This window comes from Leptidea sinapis, chromosome 2 (genome assembly GCF_905404315.1).
Source record: "Leptidea sinapis chromosome 2, ilLepSina1.1, whole genome shotgun sequence".
NCBI lineage: Eukaryota > Metazoa > Arthropoda > Insecta > Lepidoptera > Pieridae > Leptidea > Leptidea sinapis.
The window spans coordinates 2,076,862-2,101,382 of record NC_066266.1 but is presented as its reverse complement, the minus strand read 5'-3'; the positions used below and the strand labels follow the sequence as shown (position 1 = coordinate 2,101,382).

At 34.9% G+C, this 24,521-nt stretch overlaps 1 protein-coding gene and 1 non-coding gene across 2 annotated transcripts in view; both read left to right on the top strand.

The window, feature by feature from the left end:
* Nucleotides 1-24,521, top strand: part of LOC126972924 (mite allergen Der p 3-like) — a 214,173-nt gene that overhangs the window by 57,431 nt on the left and 132,221 nt on the right. The window lies entirely within an intron of this gene.
* Trnas-aga (transfer RNA serine (anticodon AGA)) lies at nt 11,812-11,885 on the top strand. The gene has a single exon. It is a non-coding gene; the product is annotated as a tRNA-Ser (tRNA).

Below are 24,521 nucleotides of genomic sequence, written 5' to 3'. Positions count from 1 at the left end.
TAGTATATTTATTAATAACTAGCTGTTCCAACCAACTTCGCTGGGCGAATTTTAAAACGAAATAAATTAATGAAGAAACGTTGGATTTCGAAAAATAAGTAGCCAAAAACCATCTTGGATAATTTTCGCATCGAATGGTGCTTTATAGCAAAAATATTCTTAAAGTGTTAAAACAGAAGTGTTATTACTACAAATAGGTAATAGGTAAATAATTATTCTTTGCATTTCAGTGTATTATTATTCAATGTGTTGACGATGTCATGAATGTTGCGATACTGTGTTGTGATATAATATAGTCATCATTACAATACGGCATTGAGACTTAAGGTAGTTAATGTTTAATTTTGTTTACAAAAATTATATTTATTTGCATTCAGGTATTTAAAATTAAATTGAGAAATAACAGCAATAAGTGGATAACAAAGGGATTAAGAGTAAGTTGCAGGCCTAAGCGAAATTTACGATACCGTTATTACCAAATGAAATCGGATATAAATAAATCTAATTATTTAAAATACTCCAAAATTTTGCGTAATTGTATACACAAGGCACAGAAAAATTGCAATATTCATTATTTGAATAAAAGTAAAAATAAATGTACATCAACTTGGAAAATTGTTTTTACAATTTAGTTAAATTCTCAGAGTAGACGTACCGAAATTGATTCACTTACACTAGGTAATCAAACAATAATAGACCCTACCCAAATAGCTACATCTTTCAATGACTACTTCAATAATATTAGTATACTCAATGCAAATCAAAATCAATGCTGTCAAAATCCATTCAACATTAGTCAGAATCCCTCTTCTATGAACCTGAGACCCATATCTGAACCGGAAGTATATACACAAACTATGTCTCTAAATAATACCACTGCAGAAGGATATGACGAGATATGTACAAAAGTAATAAAACAATGTCAAGCAGAATTGGTACCCGTGCTGACACATTTAATTAATATCCTTTTCTTGTGGTTCTCTTCCTGAAGAACTTAAAATATGCATAATTAGCCCCCTATTCAAGAACGGAGATAAAAATAACATTGAAAATTACAGACCCATTACATAATCATCTCATACCTATCATATCAAAAATCTTTGAGAAATGTATGTGTTTACGGTTAAAGGAGTTCAGTAATAAATTTCATTTAATTAAAGATGAACAATTTGCCTTTCAGAAAAATAGATCTACTAATGATGCAATCTATTCTTTATCACACTCAATTGCTCAAAATATTGACACAAAAACATTGACTACTTTAACATGTCAAAAGCTTTTGATAAAGTGTCCCATGACTTATTATTAAAAAAAATTAGAGGCATATGGAATACGGGGGCTTGTGTTAGATTGGTTCCGATCATATTTAAAAAATAGGAAACAAAGTGTAATTATTACTCAAACTAATAAAATTAGTGAGAAAGAAACATACAAATCTGAATATACATTTAACCAGTGTGGTGTAACTCAAGGAAGTGTCCTGGGGCCAATTCTATTTTTGTTTTACATAATACTATATATATAATATAGTTTTACATGTTTTACATGCCGTACTTATTAGATCTTCTGCTGACTACACATCCCGATGGTTACCAGGTCTCTGTCGACGCCCCTCTCGGAACGTCCGACCATTGCCTGGTCAGCCTATCCGACGCCAACGTCGCAGACCACCAGCGACCCGCCGCGTTTGGCACTACAAGTCAGCAGATTGGGATAGGATGCGTTCCTTTTTTGCATCCTACCCTTGGGGCAGGGTTTGTTTCCTTTCAGATGATCCTAGTGCCTGCGCCGTTGCAGTAGCCGATGTGATACTGCAGGGCATGGATATTTTTAGACCAAGCTCTGTAGTACCGATCGGTGGCAGATCACAGCCCTGGTTCGATGCGTCAGTTAAAGCAGCATCTGTCTGCAAAAAACAGGCGTATCGAACTTGGGTTGCGGCGCTGGGCTCAAAGGATCCGAACTGCAAAGTTCTGAAGAGGAAATATAACCGTGCCTCCAGATTTTTTAAGCGGTAAATCGCCCGTGCGAAATCGAAGCACGTCGTCAAAATTGGCGAGCAGCTTTCCAGTTACCCGACCGGAACACGCAAGTTCTGGTCGTTGTCGAAAGCTGCTCTTGGTAACTTCAACCAGCCGTCCATGCCGCCGTTGCACATGAGGAATGACACCCTGGCCCATACGGCAAAAGAGAAAGCCGATCTCCTGTGCACTCTTTTTTCCTCCAACTCGACTCTTGACGACAACGGTAAAACACCGCCGACCATCCCGCGGTGTCAGAGCTCCATGCCTGAAGTACAGTTCCGACAGAAAACTGTTAGGCGAGCTCTGTTTTCGTTGGACGTCAGGAAGTCGAGCGGGCCGGATGGCATTTCTCCAATCGTGCTTAGAACGTGTGCCCCTGAGTTGACGCCGGTGCTAACGCGTTTATTCCGGCACTCTTATTCAAAAGGCGTAGTCCCTGATTCATGGAAGTCAGCCCTTGTCCATCCGATCCCAAAAAAAGGAGACAGTTCGGATCCGGCAAACTACAGGCCTATTGCTATTACCTCCCTACTCTCCAAAATTATGGAGAGCATAATTAACCGCCAGCTCTTGGTATACCTTGAGGGTCACCAGTTGATCAACGACCGGCAGTACGGCTTTCGCCATGGTCGGTCGACTGGCGATCTTCTGGTATACCTAATACAGAGATGGGCGGCGGCTATTGAAAGCAAGGGGGAAGGCCTGGCACTTGGTCTGGATATAGCGAAGGCCTTTGATCGTGTATGGCACAAGGCGCTCCTCGCAAAACTTCCATCATTTGGGCTTCCCGAGAGCTTATGCAAATGGACCTCCAGCTTCCTCACTGGGCGCAGCATACAGGTCGTTATCGACGGTTATTGCTCGAATCCCAAGCCCGTGAACGCTGGAGTGCCCCAAGGCTGTGTGCTATCTCCCACGCTGTTTCTTCTGCATATCAATGATATGTTGGACACCGCCAACATGCATTGCTATGCAGACGACAGCACTGTGATGCCGTATACACGGGCCATGCAGGTCTCTCTCGGGAAAACGTCGACCAGTGCCGGGTGAAACTTGTGTCTTCTATCGAGTCCTCTCTCGAGAAGGTCGCGGAATGGGGTAAGTTGAACCTTGTCCAATTTAACCCCCAGAAGACTCAAGTTTGCGCGTTTACCACTAAAAAAACCCCATTTGCCGTATCACCGCTCTTCGAGAACACTTCCCTTAAAGCCTCGCCTAGTATCGGAATACTGGGTCTCGAATTCTCGAGCAATTGCCAATTCCGTGGCCATCTGGAGGGCAAAGCCAAACTGGCTTCAAAGAAACTGGGCGTCATAAATAGAGCACGGCAATACTTCAAGCCGGCCCACATTATAGCGCTCTACAAAGCGCAGGTCCGGCCTCACATGGAGTATTGCTGTCATCTCTGGTCTGGCGCACCCCAGTATCAGCTCGATCCATTTGACCGCGTGCAACGCAGAGCAGCTCGAATTGTCGGGGACCCAGTACTCTGTGAACGGCTGGATCACTTGGCGTTGCGTAGAGACGTCGCTTCATTGTGTGTCTTCTACCGCATTTATCAAGGGGAGTGTTCCGAAGAGCTGTTCAACCTGATTCCTGCCGCCGAATTTCACCTTCGCACGACACGCCACAAGTTACGATATCATCCCCACCATCTGGATGTGTGGCGGTCCTCCACAGTGCGGTTTTCAAGGAGCTTTCATCCTCGTACCACGAAGCTGTGGAATGAGCTTCCTTGTGCGGTGTTTCCGGGACGATACGACATGGGTATCTTCAAAAAAAGCGCGTACACCTTCCTTAAAGGCCGGCAACGCTCTTGTGATTCCTCTGGTGTTGCAGGAGAGTGTGGGCGGCGGTGATCACTTAACGCCAGGTGACCCGTACGCTCGTTTGTCCTCCTATTCCATAAAAAAAAAAAAAAAACATAAATGACATTATAGACGTTACAAATAATAAAATATTTCTATACGCGGATGATGTTTCGATAATTTTTGAATCTGACATTAAAAAATTTGATATTATGAAATTTAACAATGACATTATAAATAATATGGACAAAATGATTAAATGGCTTGGTATGAATAATCTTAAAATAAATCTAACTAAATCGAACTACATGACATTTTCAAATGTTCTACGTAATAATTTAAAAATAGAATGTAATGACGTCATTATGGATGAAAAAAAGGAAACTTCATTTTTAGGTATTATTTTAGACAATGAACATAAATGGACATCACACATAAATGAGGTCTGTGGTAGAGTAAATAAATTTGTTTATGCCCTGAGGCGCCTACGAAAAATTACAGATTTAGGTACCACACTGTCAGCTTACCATGCTCATATTGCATCTATCTTGAGATACGGTCTTATAATTTGGGGTAATGGCGTAAACATCCAAAAAGCATTTATTGCACAAAAAAATGTATCCATGCGATTTGTGGGGTAGGTCCGTACGAATCGTGTAGACCGCTGTTTATTAAACTGAAACATCAGATGGTGATCCACTTTAAGTAAAGCGACATTTTATACTTATAAGAGACAGCATGTCTTCTTCACCTTAAATGTTGATTTGAAAGGAAAACGTAAATTGCACAAATCGAAGCAACAGATGGAGATGATCGCCTTTTATCAATTGATAACCGTGGATCGTTCATAATATTCGCTAATAAATCCACTTAAGGCAACATTTTGCAGCCCGAAGAGATACAACTTACTCATGGCCTAAGTATACTACAGCAAATGTCTAATGAAGTTTGAAGGGCTGCCATAGATCATAATTTCTGATCGATACTTTGATTTGAGCCTTTCATAATATTCAGTAATATAAAACAAAACGATTAAGTGATTCTTTTGATAACTCTGACCAGTTTTCTCTAGCAACCCTTTATCCATCTCATTCGATGATGATGATGATAACATTCAGTCTAAAAATAAACAGCACAGTTTTTATCATTATATTTTTCATTAATTCTTTTAAAGACAATATTGCAATACTCATATATTGTGACGGACACACATTTCAGTCAGGTACATTGCAAACTTTTTGTACAAAGTTCAATTTCATCTGTATTCATCCCGTTTTACGGTACTCACACTTCACAAATTTCCTTTTAAAAAATTTAATAGAATTTTTTATAACCTCTATTGCAAGGGTCTCTGTGTACTGTAACCTCTAAATACAAACATCATCACTTTATTCATGTCTCACTATGTAAACATTGTTTGTAAAATAATTTATATGCTGGAAATCACAGAAGTGTCATTCTTTTAACCAAAATAAAATATTTGATTTAATTCACAGTTTGGATTCACAATTGTTTTCATTTGCAATCATAAGCTTAGTATACTAGCGTCTGTCTATTAGACAAACACTCTCCTCATTACGGCGAGACTAAATTAAAAATGATCATGTGTCCTTTTATAGATATGTTAGTAAGCTAGTGAAGTGTATTTTTAAGTGTCCAACATTTTATTTTCTAACACATATATTTTTAATTAATATAATCTTGAGAAAATAGAGCGTTTATCCGTATATAAAATGTAATACAAAATATTTTAGTGAAAATGTTCTACGAAGATAAGCATCACGAAATCAGTATAGAAGAATACGTCTTAAATGTTTCTTTATTTCGATTGTTGCTGTCGATAACAACACAATCTAATACAGAACACGACACCATTATATTATTATCTTTTTAATTAACATCCGTTAAAACACAGAACAATTACGATAAAAGCACTAAAATTAAAATACGGTCCAATTTGAAAGGAGAAAAATGGATAAATTGTTTTAAAACGGTTTCATGGTCTATCTATTCCGTCTCTTTCTCAAACCTAGATTTTTGTGTAAGGATTGTTATCTCGCTCTCACATAGGGTTCGACTATTTCTCTAGTAAGTATACTAAGTTTATGTTTGCAATGCAATTTTCTGTCAACTTTCTCCGAAGTACAATCAATCTCCGGGTCAAACGTCCTCATATTTTGCAACTCGATTGTGTGTAATATAGGAAAATACTTACAACTGTACGACCCAATCCACTAACAGTTACATTAGTACCAGCTGGAATATCAGCACCAGATTCTATAAGTTCATCGGCCTGCATAATTTTTACCTAATTGTTAGTTTTAGTTGACAGTTGAGTTAGCCTTGACAAAAACCATGGTCTAGTATTTTTAGTTGGGGTAGTTTTGTTGTTGTGGTGTTTGATCCTTGTATACTTTTGTCCATTTGCTAGTTTGTCCTTTTTTCGTAGCAGCTGCTTAGAAGCTACTTGTTTTGGTTTGTCGGAAGACATCCACTGCTGGACAAATGCCTTCCCTAAAGATCTCTTCGACGATTGGTCCTGCGCTGCCCTCAACACTGCGTCTTCTGGTACGTGGTCACCATTCGAGGACTTTACTGCCCCAACGGTCATCTTTTCCTCGAAGTATATGCCCTGCCTACGGCCACTTCAGTTTTGCAATCATTTGGGCTGTCTCGGTGACAATTTTACTTATTCTTGATGAACCTTTGCAACCTAGTAAGCCAAGCGATCGAGCTGGTCAAAGATTACTGAACAAAGAATAAATTTACTCTAAAGATGTAGTGAAGTTCCAACGCTTGGAAGCTCTACGTTGAACGGGGTCATATGGGTGGAGCATATCTATACTAATAATATAAAGAGGAAAGATATGATTGTTTGTTTGTTTGCACTGAATAGACTCCGAAACTACAGAACTGATTTGATATTGATGATAGAATAAAATAACTTACAACGGCTTTGAAGAACACATCATTATTAACAAAAAGTATCGCGACAGAATATGTCATAACAGTTCATTTATTTTAAAAATATAATTGAAATTCCGCTAACGTAGTAGCTCAATACTGTGTGTACGCGGACGTAGTCGCGGTATATCAGCTAGTACTTAAATATAATATTATATACTTACCCTATGACACAATGTGCTGCGGTAAGAATATATTCAACATTCAAGATTGAGCCCCCACATAGTCCTTAGCGATCCTTAGTTTTAGACACCACATGCTTGGTAGGGAAATGCCTCGATGGTAGTTTCATAACCCCCGAAAATTTTATCATCAATTTCAAAAAACTCATTATCGGATCACCTTTGGCATATCCTGTAACCACCAGATAGATGACGGGAGTTAAAAGTTTTTCATTTGCTACTGTGGATGACGTAGACACAAACGGTTATCCATTTAATCTCAATAAGAAGGTATTAGAAGTGCCATGGTCGCTTTAAACATGCCACCTTACAGGTTATACTGGACCTGACGTCGATGACGTTTTGCACACCGTAACAAAGCAACGATGTGACATTTGTGGATATTATTTTTAATACATAAACGATTTTTTCAGTAATATAATATATTGATCTAAAGGTGTTGTGTTGTGATGCTGAATATTATTATATTGATGGAAAATCAACGTAAGAATCTAGGCTAAATAAAAAAGAGTATTTATTTTTCTGACAGTGCTATTTTAGCGACACAGAACAACGGAAACTGCAGAACTATTAACAACCAAAGTCAAAACGTAACAATGAAAAATTTAAAAAACGAAACAGTGAGAGCATGAAAATATCACGTCATGTACCTAACGGTAATGAACCTGCAAGCCGAACTGACGCAACAGGATGAGCGCGAGGGGGTGAAAGGGGGCGTTACGTTCCAGCAAGGTTCAGAGGTGAAGAAGTCGTGTAGTATCGGAATGGTGAATGTGAAACAAAGAGTGAACGTGGTGTGTTACAGTAATGTACGCCACAACAACCTTAAATGTTGAATCGTGGGTTTATTTTAACATTTGAATATTCCCGTGGGCATCAAAGATAAGGTTTTGTTGTTATATCTCTGATTTTTCTTCATAACCAAAATCGCTATTTTCAGAGATAGTTTTGTAAATTAATGTTGTACGAATCAGCCGCACATCACTTTCATTGGTATTGTTGCATTATGTAGGCAAATCCAAAGGATAACATTACCAAAAAGACAATTTAAAAAAAGTTCTCCGCCGCGTGTGTCTGTCTGCCTATTCACAGTAAATTGATTGCACCAATGGATGGCGTGGTTCCTAAGGAAGGTTTTAGTATGTAATTTGTTAAGTTTTTGTATACATATTTGTATACATTATAGATATTTGTTAGCGGTGTCGGAAAAAACAAGCCGCCTGGGAGCTTGAACAAAAACGCTGTCTAAACTCTGAGATATAACAAAATAATTTATGGTTGATTTGTGAATCATCATATTATTTTAAGGATAATATATTATATCCATTTTAATACTTCAAAGAATTGGCAATTATATAGCGGTAATGTAAAAGATGTTTACACAAAAACGAAATTATTCCTTATTATTCTCTACATATTTTAAAATCATTCAGAAATACGATTTTGTTCCAATTATACCTCATGACTTTGATTAGGTACATATTTCCGATGACTTTAGATTACATTATTCCCGAATACTTACATTGTTGTTTTTTCTATTGACAGAACAGCGTCTGTCGGGTAAGCTTGTATAGTATAAGTGCAATTACATTCTGATGATGACATTTATTGTACACACATAATAAAATAATTAATTACCTTGGAGATGAATCAATACAAGTATTCTGACAAACATTTTTCACTCTTAATTTTGTTCAAATGTGATGTTTTCGATAATATTCAGCTGTTTTATACTTTCCCATTGTGTTTTAATTAATCTTTTTATCAGTTTATTAAAGTACAAAAAAATACAATAAAGCGGTGGAGCGCTAATAACTCTTAAATTCAAAAATATTTAATTGACATAAAATCAACAGATTGCAATCTAGTAAAACAGCACAATGCTGAACCATAAAATCCATAAAGATATAACTATAATACTATTCAATTCCACATTATAATATCGTTTACGCAATCATCAATACTGTAATAAGCCTTCGACATCAGTCTGCATTTGATAAAATATTTAAATTTATGTAGTGATAATTCAGATACAATTTTTGGTAATTTATTGTAAAATGAGAATGCCCATATGTCATCTAGGTTTTTCTCATGCGTCAAAATGAAATTAATATAGTAATTATTTTCTAAATTTTTGCCGTAATCAATTATTTGAACAGGGGATTCAAAATAAAACATTATGTAGATTTTCCTGTAAATGGCGGTGACGGAAATATTGTCATCAATTTCTTTGAGTGTTGTAGTTTAGTAAATACTTATTTAGGTACTATTGACATTCGAATCGATGTTCTTCTATTAGAATCGATCACATACTCTGAAAACAGTCTCGTAAGTCTTTCTGAGGTAATCGAAACTAACTAAAAATCTTAAATTTTATCATCATAAATTAGCCCTTATCCCACATTATGTGGAGTCGGCAACTCAATTGTGAGTCTCAAATTAAAAGTTATAATATCGAATTTTTATTTATGTCAGTAAGGGATGATACGAGCAGAATGTTCATCTGATGGTAATTCATACGCCCTTCCCATTTCAATGCAGTATCGCCCAGGATTCTTAAAAAAACTCAAAAATTCTGAGTGGTATACTACAATAATTGCACTCGTCACCTTGAGACGTAGATTTTAAGTCTCATTTGGCCAATAATTATACTCTAGCTACGGCGCACTTAAGACTTTTAGAGAGTTTTATTTTTAGTAGGATAAAAAAAACATTTAGCTATGGTCATTCTTCGATCGATTTCAGACCGGCCATCTGTTCCTCTTCGCAATATGACATGGCTGACATACCGCCCGGCCGCCAGAGACATTACATTTGCTATTGTTTATTGTGTCGATTAGATTTTTATCAAACTTCATAATTGTAAATATTACCTTGTTCTGTGGTGTACTACTAACAGTTTAACTTATTTACTTACGAATGGACTTATTTGCATACTTTACGAATAGGATAAGACGTATTAGTTTTATTTAGTTTGTGTGGTTATGTAACACCTCGTTTACACCAAGAAACAAGTCATAAACTTGTTTTATTCAAAACTTGTAGAATACCTGTCAAAACACAATTATTTGTTTTTAACATGTATTGCAATTGTCTGAAACATTCTTGCGTTCACACTGTGTTGCCAACAGGATTTTATACAAGTATAAAACACATTCGCGTTCACATATAGATCTTAGACATGTTTCATACAGTCTGATAAAAAAAGCTATTCTACCAAGCTCGGACGCACGCCAGAGATAACGGGTATAAACTTTGCTGGACTTCGAACTCCAAGGTAATTTTTCGTAAGGACCAAGGGCTCAGACAAATCCTGATAAAATCTGAGCAGTGCCTACGGGAACTTGATCAAAAAGTATGACTAAGTATTAATCCCGTACGATCGTTGCTGTTATCAGGTACTACTATGTTAAGAAAAATCTATTATTTTATTACCAACAAACTATGCAAAACACACTCCTTACACGAATATCAGAAACGCACAAAAATATCTCTCATTAGCCTTTGACACGGTATGAATTCCGACCTTAATCACTAAGTTAGAGCATTATGGAATTCGAACTCTTTGGGAATTTTCCGGAGTTATCTTTCGAATCGGAAATTGTGCATGGTAGTGCCCAACACCACGCCCAACAAGCGGTTAACATCGTGGCTGACTGGGTTGCAACTTATTTATACACATTAAATATCCGAAAACCACAAATTCTTCCTTTTTGCTTCTTCGGTTCCACTTGAAAAGTCGAATATCAACACACATACTTGTCATTCAATAACACCCACCTGTAACTGCCCCTCTCTCAATATTGTCTCTAGCGTAAAGTACCTCGGCATCCACATAGACTCTAAGCTAAAATTGCATACACAAATAGAAGCGTTAAAAGTGAGGCTGTGGAAATTAATATACATATTTAAGACGTTACGACATGTGACTACGATCCTGACTGACGATCCTAATACGGTGAAAACTATAATACCTTGCCCTATGCCAATCACTATTGACCTATTGTATTCCTGTTTGGGGTGGAGCCCGCGTAACAATTATGTTAAGCCTGGAAAGAGCTCAAAGAGCTATCCTGAATATAATGCTTCATAAACGTATCCAATACTCTACCAACCTGAATGCCAAATTGTAACGGTCCGGCAACTATATAATCTTCGGAGTATATTAAGAAAACATGCGACCCTACCCCTCAACGTGACTGTTCTTGGACGACGCCGCACCCAAATATGTCCCATAATAAAATGTAAAACGGCCTTCGCGTAACGTCAATATGATGCTCTCTCCTCTAAACTATACAATAAGATTCTTGAGAAGACTTTTATCTACACATTAAGCAATTTCAAGGTAATAAAGAAAACCACAGCCTATCTTAAACAATTTTTATATTCAGAAACGGAATGTCTACTACACACACACACACATTTTATTTCAATTTATTATACCCAAAGATACAGTTTTAAACAATATGTTATGTTTTTAAAGTGATAACCTTCACTTCTAGAATTAATACACAAATAAAATTTGATAAACAAAATTTTATAAACGATGCGGGACTCGAACCCAAGACCTCCGGCGTTCCGTGCCGGTGCTCTAACCAACTGAGCTAACCGACGAGTAACGCCTCGTTATAAAATCTTGTTTGCTTTGTTCAACTCTCAGGTTGTGGCTTCATCTACAAGATCTACTTTACAGTTGATAACCTGCTCAACCCCAATATTTGCATATTAGGAAATTGACTTGAGATATCGCTCATGTAAATCTAAGCAATATGTTATATTTTTAAATTGATAACCCTCACTTCTAGGATTAATACACAAATAAAATTTGAACTCGAACGGTTAGCTCAGTTGGTTAGAGCACCGGCACAGAACCCCGGAGGTCGTGGGTTCGAGTCCCGCATCGTTCATAAAATTTTGTTTTTCAAATTTTATTTGATACAGTTTTAACTAGTTTCGGGGTCAGAGGTCAACCCATTTTAATATCAATGGAAAACCGTTTTCCAATATTATTATTATTACAATTAATGATAAAAAGATGTGAATAATTAGTATTATACAATAAAATATTGTACATTTAGTAAATTAAGTTACGTGCAGTGAGTGAAAGAAAAAGATGAAATAAAGTATTATTGCTATTTCAACAGATTTTTGTTCTCGACTCTAGGTGAATGAACGGCCCTATGCAGGTTAAGTACGGGCATTATGCCAAATAACTTGGTTCAAGTGTTTTGCGTATGAAGATGTAGTGTTGATGAGTTGTGTGTTAATGGATGATGATTGGTATGATTTTCGTCTTGTATTGTCAAAGAAGTTGGGTTCATAAAACGGCGGACTATAGAGCAAGTCTCTATAATTATTGATTTTATTGAATTTATGTATTGAATTGAATATATGTATTTTCGTGAAGATCCAAAAGTCTGAAAGCAGATTTCAAAGATTTTGGTATTACACCGAAATTATGATGGGTAAATTCTGACAGTTTCTTGCTACCACATTTGTTTGATTTCATCTGCTAGTGATATAGATTTTTGGATATTTACGGTGTGTTTCTGCTTAAGATTGTGGGTATTGGGTACGGCTACATCTATGAGGTAGGTTGTTTTTGACTGTTTATAATTATTATTATTTGGTATATGGTAAGTACAGCTCTTTTTGGAAGTATGTAAATTGTGTTTATGAAGCCCCATTACAGTTTGGAATCTAAAGTTACACCTAAAAATACTGCATTATCATCAATTTTCAATTCTGTGTCATTAACTCATTTACTTTTATGTGTACTTGCCTTATATTTGGCAACGTAAATTTCAAACATTATGGTTTAATTCTATTCATTTATAAATTATTCATATTGAACCATTTTGCTACTCCTAACAATGTATTATTTATTTCAACACCCTGATCTTGCTGTCGTTTCATTATAAATAACGAAGATGTGTCATCGGCAAACAAAACTATATTAAGATACCTTTTTTTTTATAAAAATGGCAGATCGTTAATATATACCAGAAAAAGGAAAGGTCCCAGTATTGAGCCTTGAGGTACGCCCATTGAAACCAAAGATTGCTTTCCATTTACATTTACGAATGGGATTATTCCTTGTAAATATGATTTTAGCAGTTTCAGCGAGACTCCTCGTACACCGGAATGGTATATTTTATTAATAAGAGTCTCATTCAATAAATCAAACGCTTTTGTCAAGTAACAAAAAACACCCAAAGCATCTAAAAATCTACCCAAGCAAGAAAAAATATTCTTTATTAACTCGAAACCAGCATCAGGTTGGCGCTAGCGTCGTTACGTAAACAAGTGCTGCGCATATTAATAATAGTAAAAATTTAAATCAGTGGTGTTTGAACAGTAAAATATTATAATTCGCTAGAGTAAAGTGCTAATTCCTAATAATCGTGTTATCTAAACATAATATAGTGTATATAAAGTTTAAAAGCAAATAATATTTCTACAAAGAAATCAATGTTTTAAAACTCAATACCAACATCGCTGTGTGAAGTTAAAGTGTAAATATAGTTAAGGGGTTAAATGAGTAATTAGTTAATTAGTTAAATAAATAAGTAGATTTAAAACGATCATACTTCATAACAATCAACTTCAATTACTGTAATAACAATTGTAAAATTTAAATACACAACGTAAATAAAGTGAATCTTTATTAGAATCATACTAACGTGGAGAAATATTGACGGTACTGTAAAATTTATTTCATTATTCTATTTGGATCGTCGGCAAGACTGTGGCGTTTACACTGATAAGATACCTAACTTATATACATTACTGAGACGAATACACTACTTTGGGAACTTTACTACAATATGGGAAAAGATGATTTATGCCCGGGATGTAAAGCCCTTGTGAATCAAACACACCACATAAAATGCTGCACATGTAAACTGCAGTATGACATTGCGTGTGCTGGCGTCACGGAGGCTACATTCAACCTACTCTCAAAACAACAAAAAAGCTCATGGGCCTGCCTCTCTTGCCGCAATAAGGTGCCTCGTACCGATAACACGAATACTCCTGTGCGCCAAACGTTTATTATTGACTCGAAAGCAATATCACCCAGTGATAACGTTACCAAACGAACAAGAGAACGGCGTGAAAAGAAGAACGTATGTGAAGGCGAGAATCGTGTTGATCCAAACGACATCAGGACTATTATAAGGAAAGAAATTAACTCAGCTCTTAAAGAATCAATCGAAAATCTTATTTTTCCCAATAAGTACAAACTTGAAACAAATTAGCTCTGAAATTAATGAATTCAAGAGCTGTGTTGCAACACTCAACATACAACTAGATCAACTTCAAGAGGAAATCAAAAACAAGGACGTAACAATTAAACGATTAGAGGAAGAAAGTTTAGGTTTGCGCAGAAACATAGCTGATTTAAGCCAAGAAATAAATCAAATACAACACCAGACCCGTTTAAGTAACTTGGAAATTCAGTGCGTTCCTGAAAAAAAAACGGAAAACTTAACCACAATTGTAATGCAGCTGTGCTCAACAGTTAAACTTGACGTACATGAAAAAGAAATTATTAACTGCACCCGTCTTGCAAAACGAGACCCAAAATCGACACGTCCAAGGTCAATTGTTGTTAAGTTTAGTTCCCAACGAATAAGAGATACGCTTTTAGTTGCATGTATAAAGTTCAACAAAGTAAACTCAAAACAAAAATTACACTCGGGTCATCTTGGGATCTCTAACGATAAGCATACCCCAGTATTTGTTGTAGAACATCTTTCACCAACAAACAAAAGTATCCAGGCAGCCTCCAGAAGGAAAGCTAGGGAACTTAATTATAAATACGTGTGGGTTCGCAGCGGCCAAATTTTCATGAGAAAAACTGACATCTCAGAACGCATACAGATAAAAAGTATCGAAAAATCTTAAAATAATAATTTGATCGTTACTGTATTTGTTGGTGTTTATTTTTATTCAGTTAATCTAATATCTTTTGAATCTAGTTTTATTTTTTTTTCTTATTATTTTCTTAATTGTAGTTATGATAATTCTCAATAATAATTGTATCTTCCGTTTGCATATATTATCAGAATGTCAGGGGTCTTAATACAAAAGTAACTGAATTTTATAATAATGTAAGCATGAACGATTATGATGTTATTGTACTCACTGAGACATGGCTCCATGATGGAGTTTTTAGCACAGAACTCTTTGACGATAGGTACGTTGTCTACAGGTGGGATCGCTTTACATCTGGTTTTCATAAGCACAAGGGCGGAGGTGGTGTTCTCATAGCAATTAACAAAAGAATCAAATCAACGCAATTTAAAAATTACGAAAGTGATTGTGAAGACTTATGGGTAGGCCTAGAAATTGTTGGTAATAGAAAAAAAGAACAACTTTTTATTTGTGCAGTTTACTTGCCATCGCTAGTTCAAAGTCAAATTCTGGACCATTTTATTACAAATGCGAATAAGTCGCTTGACGATGCTAAGCATAAGTTAATATTGGGGGACTTTAACTTAAGTGGAATAAAATGGAATGACAATTCATCGACCCCTTATTCAAGCTCAATTCTGTGCAACATGTTACTCGACTTTGCGCACTTGCATGACCTTAAGCAATGTAATAATATTGTCAACAGTAAGTCAAGAATCTTAGACCTCGTATTGAGCAACGTATCTACTAGCGACATGTCTGATAACCCTAATGTTTTAACCTATATTGATCCGTTCCATCCGCCATAAGAGTTTTCCATTAAAATTTCAAGAGAAAGAGTGTCTGCACCAGTACATACTAGACCGAATTTTATTAAAGCAGATTCTATAAGAATTATTAATGGACTTAATATGATAGATTGGAATAACAAATTTAGTGGTAATTTATCAGTGGATGAAATGCTAGATATTTTCTATGGTATACTAGACAATCTGATACGTCAATATGTCCCAATGTCAAGATCATGTTATTCAAGGTCCACCAACACAGAATACACAAGGCAATTCATAATTGATATGAAAAATCATGATTGTAACATAAATTTCAAAAATCGTGTTCCTGCAATTACAGGTGAACACATCATGCACATTAACATATAAACAATTTAGTTGTTAATTATATAAAAGTAAATTGAAGTCCTATAACGCTAACATGTTAAAACAATATAAAAAGATAAATTAATTCAACAAATCATTACAAGCTACAATACCATATAGTTACTTACCATTTCCTGCTGGTTCAATGGTAAGTAACTATAGGCCTATCTCAATATTACCGGTATTAGGCAAGGTATTTGAAAAATTAGTTTGCAAAGTACTCACATGGCATTTAAGACATATTATAACTACTCATCAGCACGGTTTCTTAGCGAATAAGTCTGCCGCTACTAATTCTTTTGTTGAAAGCATTTCTAAAACCGTAGACTCTAGATCTTCTGTGGACGTCATATACACCGATTTCAGCAAGGCGTTAGATCGAGATAACCATTCAATCTTAACCGAAAAACTTGATGCGTCGGGAATCGGAAATAGCCTTCTTAGATGGTTCAGTTCATACCTTGCAAATAGATCTGGTATAGTGGCAGTAAATGGATTCAATTCATCCACATATTCAATGACAACTGGTGTACCACAAGGCTCCCATCTCGGTCCTATTTTATTTAATTTGTTTATTAATGACCTATGTACAAATATTCATCATTCAGAATGTTATTTATTTGCAGACGATTTAAAAATTGCCAGATGTGTGAATTCTATAAGCGACTCTGAAAAGCTTCAGGAGGATTTAAATAGATTAGCTTACTGGTGTAAATGTAACCTTATGGTATTAAATGCTGAGAAATGTTTTCATCTGAGATTTTCAAGAAAAAGGCTAAATAGCTGTAAATATATAGTGTACAAAATAAGTGATACACCTCTTAAGCAAGTTGAGCAGATTCGGGATCTTGGAGTGATTTTGGATAGCAATCAAAGATTTGACCAACACATTAATAACATTACTTCCAAGGATTTTAAGATGCTCGGGTTTGTTCTGCGGAATACCAAGGAATTTAAAAATTCTGAAACAATGATTGTACTATATAATGCGCTGGTGAGAAGTTGCCTTGAGTATTGTTCTGTTGTTTGGAACCCTTATTATAAAAAATATATACAAGGCGTTGAGAGTATCCAAAAAAAATTCTAAAAATTATTAGCTTTCGCCTAAAAACGAGACATCTCGACAGCTATAGTAGCAGGCTAGCAAATTATAAAATGATATCCTTGGAGAATCGTAGGCAAATCCATGAACAGATATTTTTATATAAAATCATTAATGGGATGTTGTATTGCCCGCAGCTATTGAGCAAGATAAATATTCACATGCCAACTAGAGCGCCTCAACTGGCAAAATATAAACCGTTTATACCTGATCGAGCAAACTCTAATCTCGGATTTAACTCCCCACTGAATAGGCTGTTGCGTCTATACAACACTATAATTTCAAACAAGCGATCTATAGATGTTTTTGGAGATACAGTAGCACAATTTAAGAGAAACCTGACACTCTGATTAATAAAATGTAATGGCCTAATTTATAATAAAAAACGAATTGACAAAGTATATTGTACCTATATAGTATTTTAGTGATTATAATGAAGTGACTGTATTGTGGCTTGTAATGATTTGTGGAATTAATTTATCCTTTTATATTGTTTTAACATGTTAGCGTTATAGGAATTCAATTTACTTTTACATAATTAACAACTAAATTGTTTAGTATGTTAATGTGCATGATGTGTTCACCTGTAATTGCAGGAACACGATTTTTTAAATTGATGTTACAATCTTATGAATTGTCTTGTGTATTCTGTGTTGGTGGACCTTGAATAAATAAATAAATAAATCAGTTGTTGATAAACCTCGAGTAAGCCCAAATTGATTTCTATGCGTTAAGTTGCTTACAAACAATTACAATAAAATTTTGCTATTAGTAGGTTTTTTCATAAATTTTGCTAATAGTAGGACTGATATAGGATTACGATCGGGACTAGACAACGGCCAGTCTTCAACTTTCCAACCAATACTGCGTAGACCGAGCTTTATGACCTGGCGTCGAGTTGCTAATAATTGCTGGAAGGACCATTCTTGGTTATTCAACATGGTGTACTTAAGGGGCTTTACTACTTCCTCAAGAATGATATCGTGATAAACTTGTGCCGATTTTTTGATACCTATTTAACAAAAGTATGGCTCGGTTTACTCCTTTATAGCTAATACCCCACCAAACCATTACTAGTCGGATGGTGCCCACGTTACACTCTGTCGACTGATTGAGAAGCTTCCTTATAGCTTTGAGCATAAATACGGTCATTTTGTTCGTTAAAATGTTGCTCAATTGTAATAAAAATCTCATCGATCTGATTCTTGCCGCTGAATTCCACCTTCGCACGACACGCCACAAATTAGAATATCATCCTCACCATCTGGAAGTATGGCGTTCCCCAACAGTGCGGTTTTCAATGAACTTTCTTCCACGTGCAACAAATCTGTAGCGTTGCAAGAAAATGACGGCATTGATCACTTAACATCAGGTGACTCATACGCTCATTGGTCCTTTCTTGCATTTTTTCACATAAAATAATATGCGTAGACATACTTTCGCGCGTAAAATTTGCGTGCTAAAATCGCTAAAAGCTTAGAGGATCGGATCGCTAAGGATTACCTGCCAGTTCATTGTATTGGCACATTTTGGATATTATATTAAGAGCATTCTGTATAAGGGCTGAGATAGTACTTTGTCTGTCGCCTCGAACCATTATCACTACATGATCATAACCTTGAGTGTTGATACTAAGTTCGTCCATCTTATAGAGCAGCTCAATGACAAGGGCTCATAGTAGATGCGAGATGGCGCTTCCTTGTGGACATCCTTTATATCACTTTGTTCTAACTACATTTACTTTATTTGAGAAACAGAGGTTTCCATTCACATTTACGACACGCTAAATATTTACATATTAATTAAGTAGCGCTCTATCGCTTTAATTACTTTTTCTCAGTATTCAACTTTAAATAAAAAAGATTAAATTTAACATACTAGAAAAGTATAAAAGAGCTGAAATTATCCGGAAACTTCGCCAGACAAAAATGAAAAGTGAACTATTCGTCGCAATACTTGCGTTGATTCATCTCCAAGGTAATAAATAAATTTATTTTGTGCACAATAAATGTCAATATCAAATTATTATAACGATTGCACTTATTTTATAAAAACTCTTCATCTTTATTGATTTTTATAAAACCACATATAATGTGATACTCAATTGATGTAGCTTATGCATACACAAGGTCTAAAGGTTGATGCATCCAATATACGATATATATTTTATACAGTTTATTATCTATTACTTTGTAAGAAATAATTTATATTATTTAAGCAGTATTCATATTCTATTGGATACAGCACCTAACGAACTAATTTGTACGAACGTATATTACAGCCATTGTAAAATTCTCTTTTTGATTGAAATGACTGGCCGTTGAGTTTCTTGTGTGTTAAACATGGTAAATATACAACATAATAATATGATAAATTCAGTAATGTTAAATAAAGATGTACAGTGACTATTCAAAAGCGCTTAGTTTGAGCCATTAGCCAAACTTGATTCAAGTATGAATAACGTTCATTTGTCATTGACTTGCCTATGTATAGTAGTGGTCTTACAAATAAACTTGGTTTAAAATTATACCTGAGAATAAAGCAAAATATGCAGAATTTTGACTATATCGCTGGCAACACTGTCTATCTAAACTTAACACTACTTGCACTCTAAATTTGAAGTTTCTATGTCTGCTAGAAGTGCTAGTTTTGATGATGGGTCAATCAGTCAGTGGGTGACAAAATTAAGAAATTTTGACTAGTAAAAATTCTTAAATTCTTAATTTAAATTGAATGAAACATGTTCAAATTGAAAATAAAAATCAGGTTTCTAGTTTTATCCACAACGAAGTTATCCAGGGTTGAAAATGTCCAGAAGAATGCTCCGAGAAAAGGATGGTTTAGACGTGCCGCTTGTTTTTGTTCGACTTGGCGATATAAGCAAAGAACAGAACAGGGACAACTTATACGGAGCAAAAGATGTAAAATATTCATAGCTTACCGTAACTCAATAATTAATACATCATTAATAATTTCTATTCGTTCTTAAAAACAAATCTTATATCTTTAAACGAGCAATTCTTGTATATATATATATAATCTGAATCTCGGAAACGGCTAACATTAGAATACAAAGGTAAATTTCGCCACTATATACAAGACTATTATAGCTCAGATGGGACATTGGGTGATCCGGAAAGCAGAAGACCCCGGTTCGAATCCAGATGTCCTATTAGTTTTTTTTTGGTTCAAGTTTTGTACATTCTTAAAAATCCGAGCAAGTCTCGGTCGTCCGGATATTCTACCTTAAATAAAATAAATCATTCTTAGCGCTTAACGTTTATGTCTACGTCAACCGCAGCAGAAAATGAATAACTTTTAACTCCCATCACCTATCTGGTGGTTACAGGATATGCCAAAGGTACTCAGCCCAATGAGTCTTTTGAAATTGATGATAAAATTTTCGGGGGTCACGTAACCAGTATCAAGGCATTTCCCTATCAAGCACTTGTGTTGGCTAAAAAGAATGGACGATTTTCACTTTGTGGAGGCTCAATATTGAACGAAGAATATATTCTTACCGCTGCAAATTGTGTCACAGGGTACGTATATTATATTCTTTAGTATAAGCTCCTACTAGGTGACCACGAACAAAGGCATAAAAGGCATTTATCTTCTCTGAATTGACACCTTTAGTATTGTAATTGTATGCGGTCAAATTGTAATAGTAATGGCAATGGTTATTGGTATTGGGTAGCGCTAACCCAGAGGTGACTTTTTAGCGGGAAACGAACAAACTTGTGTCATGTTAGGGTTGAATTGTACTAAAGTACATGTTCCATTTTATTGCGATTTATTATTATTATTACATATACATGCGACTTAGTTACTAAACAAAATTGTAGTACTTAATAATTATCACATGCACCTCGTAATAAGGCATAGCAATGGACGACAGAGGAGCAGACATTCAAATTTTTTTTTCCTCTAAGTATTCATTAATAGAATAGTAACTTTTTCAAAGAGGTTATGAATTTTTTAATATGGCTTTTAAGTGTTCTGGTAAGTAATTATAAATTTTAACTGACATTGGGTAGGGATTGTGTAATGTTAATTTAATTTAGTTTGCAAAAGATTATTTTTATAGCGAGGTGTGTTATGCCGGGGAACGTCTATGATTTTAGTGTATAGATTTGGGTGATTTCTTACAAACTAACATATTTCGAGTATATATGTGCACGGTAATGTAAGAATATTTAGTTTTTGAAAATGAGGTTTGCAGCCCTCTCTTTGTTTAATATTTGCAAGCAGACGACGCCGTAGTTTAGCCTCGCTTAGCCTACCACGCATAGGCGTGTGGCTTGTAGATTTCTTTAGTTTAGTTTTACTATGGAGTGTGGTTTTTTTAATTTTGCGGTTACTAAAGAAAACCAAACTACGATGGCCTATGAAACATTAAAATAAGTTGTCTAAAATAGCTACTTCAATAGTTTTAAACACCTGCCTTTTTAAGAAAATTTATTGAAGAAGTGGCGTTACTTTGCGAATCCATAATTATACAAATGATTTAAGATTTCTTTAGTGATAATTCCGCCAATATTTGTTTTTAAACAAATCGACACGTGAGTCAAAATATCTGATTTTAAGATATTTAAAAAAAATACTTTTTTATGAGTTCATTGTTTAATAAATTCGTTCTTCGAAGTCCAGGGTGTTGATATAACTGCTTCCTCTGTCTGACCTTTATGTCTATAAGGTCTTGTTACATTGTTATCTTTATGTTGCTTCTTAAAATGAACTCGAAGGTTCTGGGTGGCTTGACTCGTGTTTCGCCTCTACACGAGGCATCTTGTGCCAGATTTTGGCGAGAAAACACGTCCTGAGGATTCCTATTAAGAAAACTTAAATCATTTGCATGCCTGCCTTTTTGCAAAATTAAATATCAAAGTTGCTACCATGGTATATCAACATTACAAAAAAAAAACCAAGTGGTGTCGTGGGACACCGGATAAAAATGAAGTTCCTTATTATAAAAATATTAATTTTACTGATTTTTTTTTAATATCGCAAGCGTCGAAAATTTCTGAAGACTTTTATTTTTAAATGTCGTTGTGCGCATGCAACATAATAGTCAAAGAAATTTATCTTCAATAACATCAAAAAGGTATAAAGTCTGTACGGAAAGGGAACCGTCGTGGCATAAAATGGAACTAATATTATGACTTTTATATGTCTCATTCAATAAAATATTTATTAAGACGGAATATGAAAACATTATATTCTAAAATAATTGACAAGTATCAAGATGTCATGGTCGTAATATTGTTTTGTCAAAATTACAAATGTGGTTATTAAGGCGACACTAAATGCCAGCGACCTTGAGCGATATGAGTTCACGGCTGCCAGCCCGCCATCTATGTAACAAAGCCAATATTTTCAAAATTCTTGCGTGGAAAACAGTTTATATGCATATGAACCTACACAAAAAAGTACAAGCTATAAGAATAACTTTTCTGAGAGAAGTGCCAAAAAAATGCGTCACGCCATGCCAAAAAACTTGTTTAAAGTTCAAAGAAAAGTGTTAGTTCAAAAAGGCTCGGCAGTGTTAACTATAACCAACAGCAAGCATTAGCAACCTAGAAATAAGACTTAAGGATATGTGTAACAGGATTAAGTAGAGTTCATAGCTCGAAATGCTATACTTTCACCACAAAAACTGTCTAAAAACACCTTGTTTACGTATTTTCTGCTTACTCTTCGCCTTAAATGAAGCTGCGCCCTCAAATCTTATGTCGGTTCTTGTTTCGCATAGACTATACAATATAATGTACATGTTTTGCCAATGTAATTTTTATTTGATTTAAGTATTCGTTTATTGTATTTTGTTTTGGTTTGGCCTTGTTAGCAATGAAAAAATGTGTAAAATGATAATAATTTGTTACTTCTCAATTATTTTTATAATATAAATAATTATAATCTTACGTTCCGGACATTTATTCCCGGTTAGGGTACCCCTCCGCATTGTCCCATAAGGAACTTCGTTCCAAAAATATATAATAGTCTTTATTATTAGCCTTATCTCAACATGGTATTTATGTTTAGCAAAAAGTCCAAGAATTGGAAAGCCTGACTGACTTGGATTACATTTTATGTATCGTTTAATTATATGATATTTATGTTGATATTATTATAATATCACTTCAATATAATGTGAGAGAGACCCGAGACCTACTTTCATCCTGACAACTGAAAGATAACGCTTTGGAAATAAAAAATAATAGTCTGAGTTTATTGCTAGCCTGTACAAATGCAATACATACAAAAATATATTTATTTATTTTAAATTAAAAAAAAACCTTAATTTAAATGAAAATAATTATCAGTGAATGTTATTTTTACAATTAAATAATAAATTCATCAAGTTTAAACTAAAAATCATTAGAAATGAGACTAGATATTAGTGATAGTGATATTCAATTTATTTTTGTGAAAACGCACCTGCATTTAAAATTATTTTTATCATCAAATAAGGCTAGATTGGAAGGCCTTTACCTTAAAAGCCTTCAATTATAAAGTTTTCGAAAAATATATTAAAGGACCATTAATGGACAAGTCTTTTTGTCGGAACCATTGAAAGAATAAAAAAGAACAGAGAAAGCATAATACATCTTAACTTATATTTAAATATTTTCGTACCTGCAGCCCTTGACATAAGTGAGCGACCAAACGATACAAAGTGTGATTTTCATCGCATTTGCTTCAAAAATAAACTATAATAATCGACTTTAGTGTATTGCATTTTCAGGTATACATATACATACTAAAAGCCCTACGGATTGTACAAATATTAATCTATTTTATTTATATCTAGGAAAGAAGTTGTCGTGAAAACTGGTAGCACAGACATACGGGAGGTTAGTAAAAAAATGTTTAACATACGTATCCAACAAGAGTATTAATTTAATAACAGTATAAAATAATATACAGTAGCTACATGTAGCGAGAGTCTGTGGCACTAAAACTAGTGATGACAACCTCAGTAAATATCGATATAATAATGGTGGGAAACTATTTGGAAATTGTGTACTTTATTACGTTGATTCTTGAAGTATAAATAACACGGGAAACGAACGAAATTAATTCAAAACGTAATACTTCAGAGTATTGTACGTTCCTTCGCAGCCATTTGTATTATACGTCAAAATTAGTTCTCAGGACACAAAAAATTGCTGTCAAACATATGGAACAGCCTGTCCAGCATTCATACAGTCAGTGCGAGACCTATATAAATAAAGTTATTTTAATTTTATTTTATTTATCTTCATTTTTCCTAACAGTCCCATCCATACTTAGTAAAAACTGGTGTGATTTTAATTGTTTTTGAATTCTTTCATTTTGCCGTTTTCAGAATATGCCGATTATAGCAG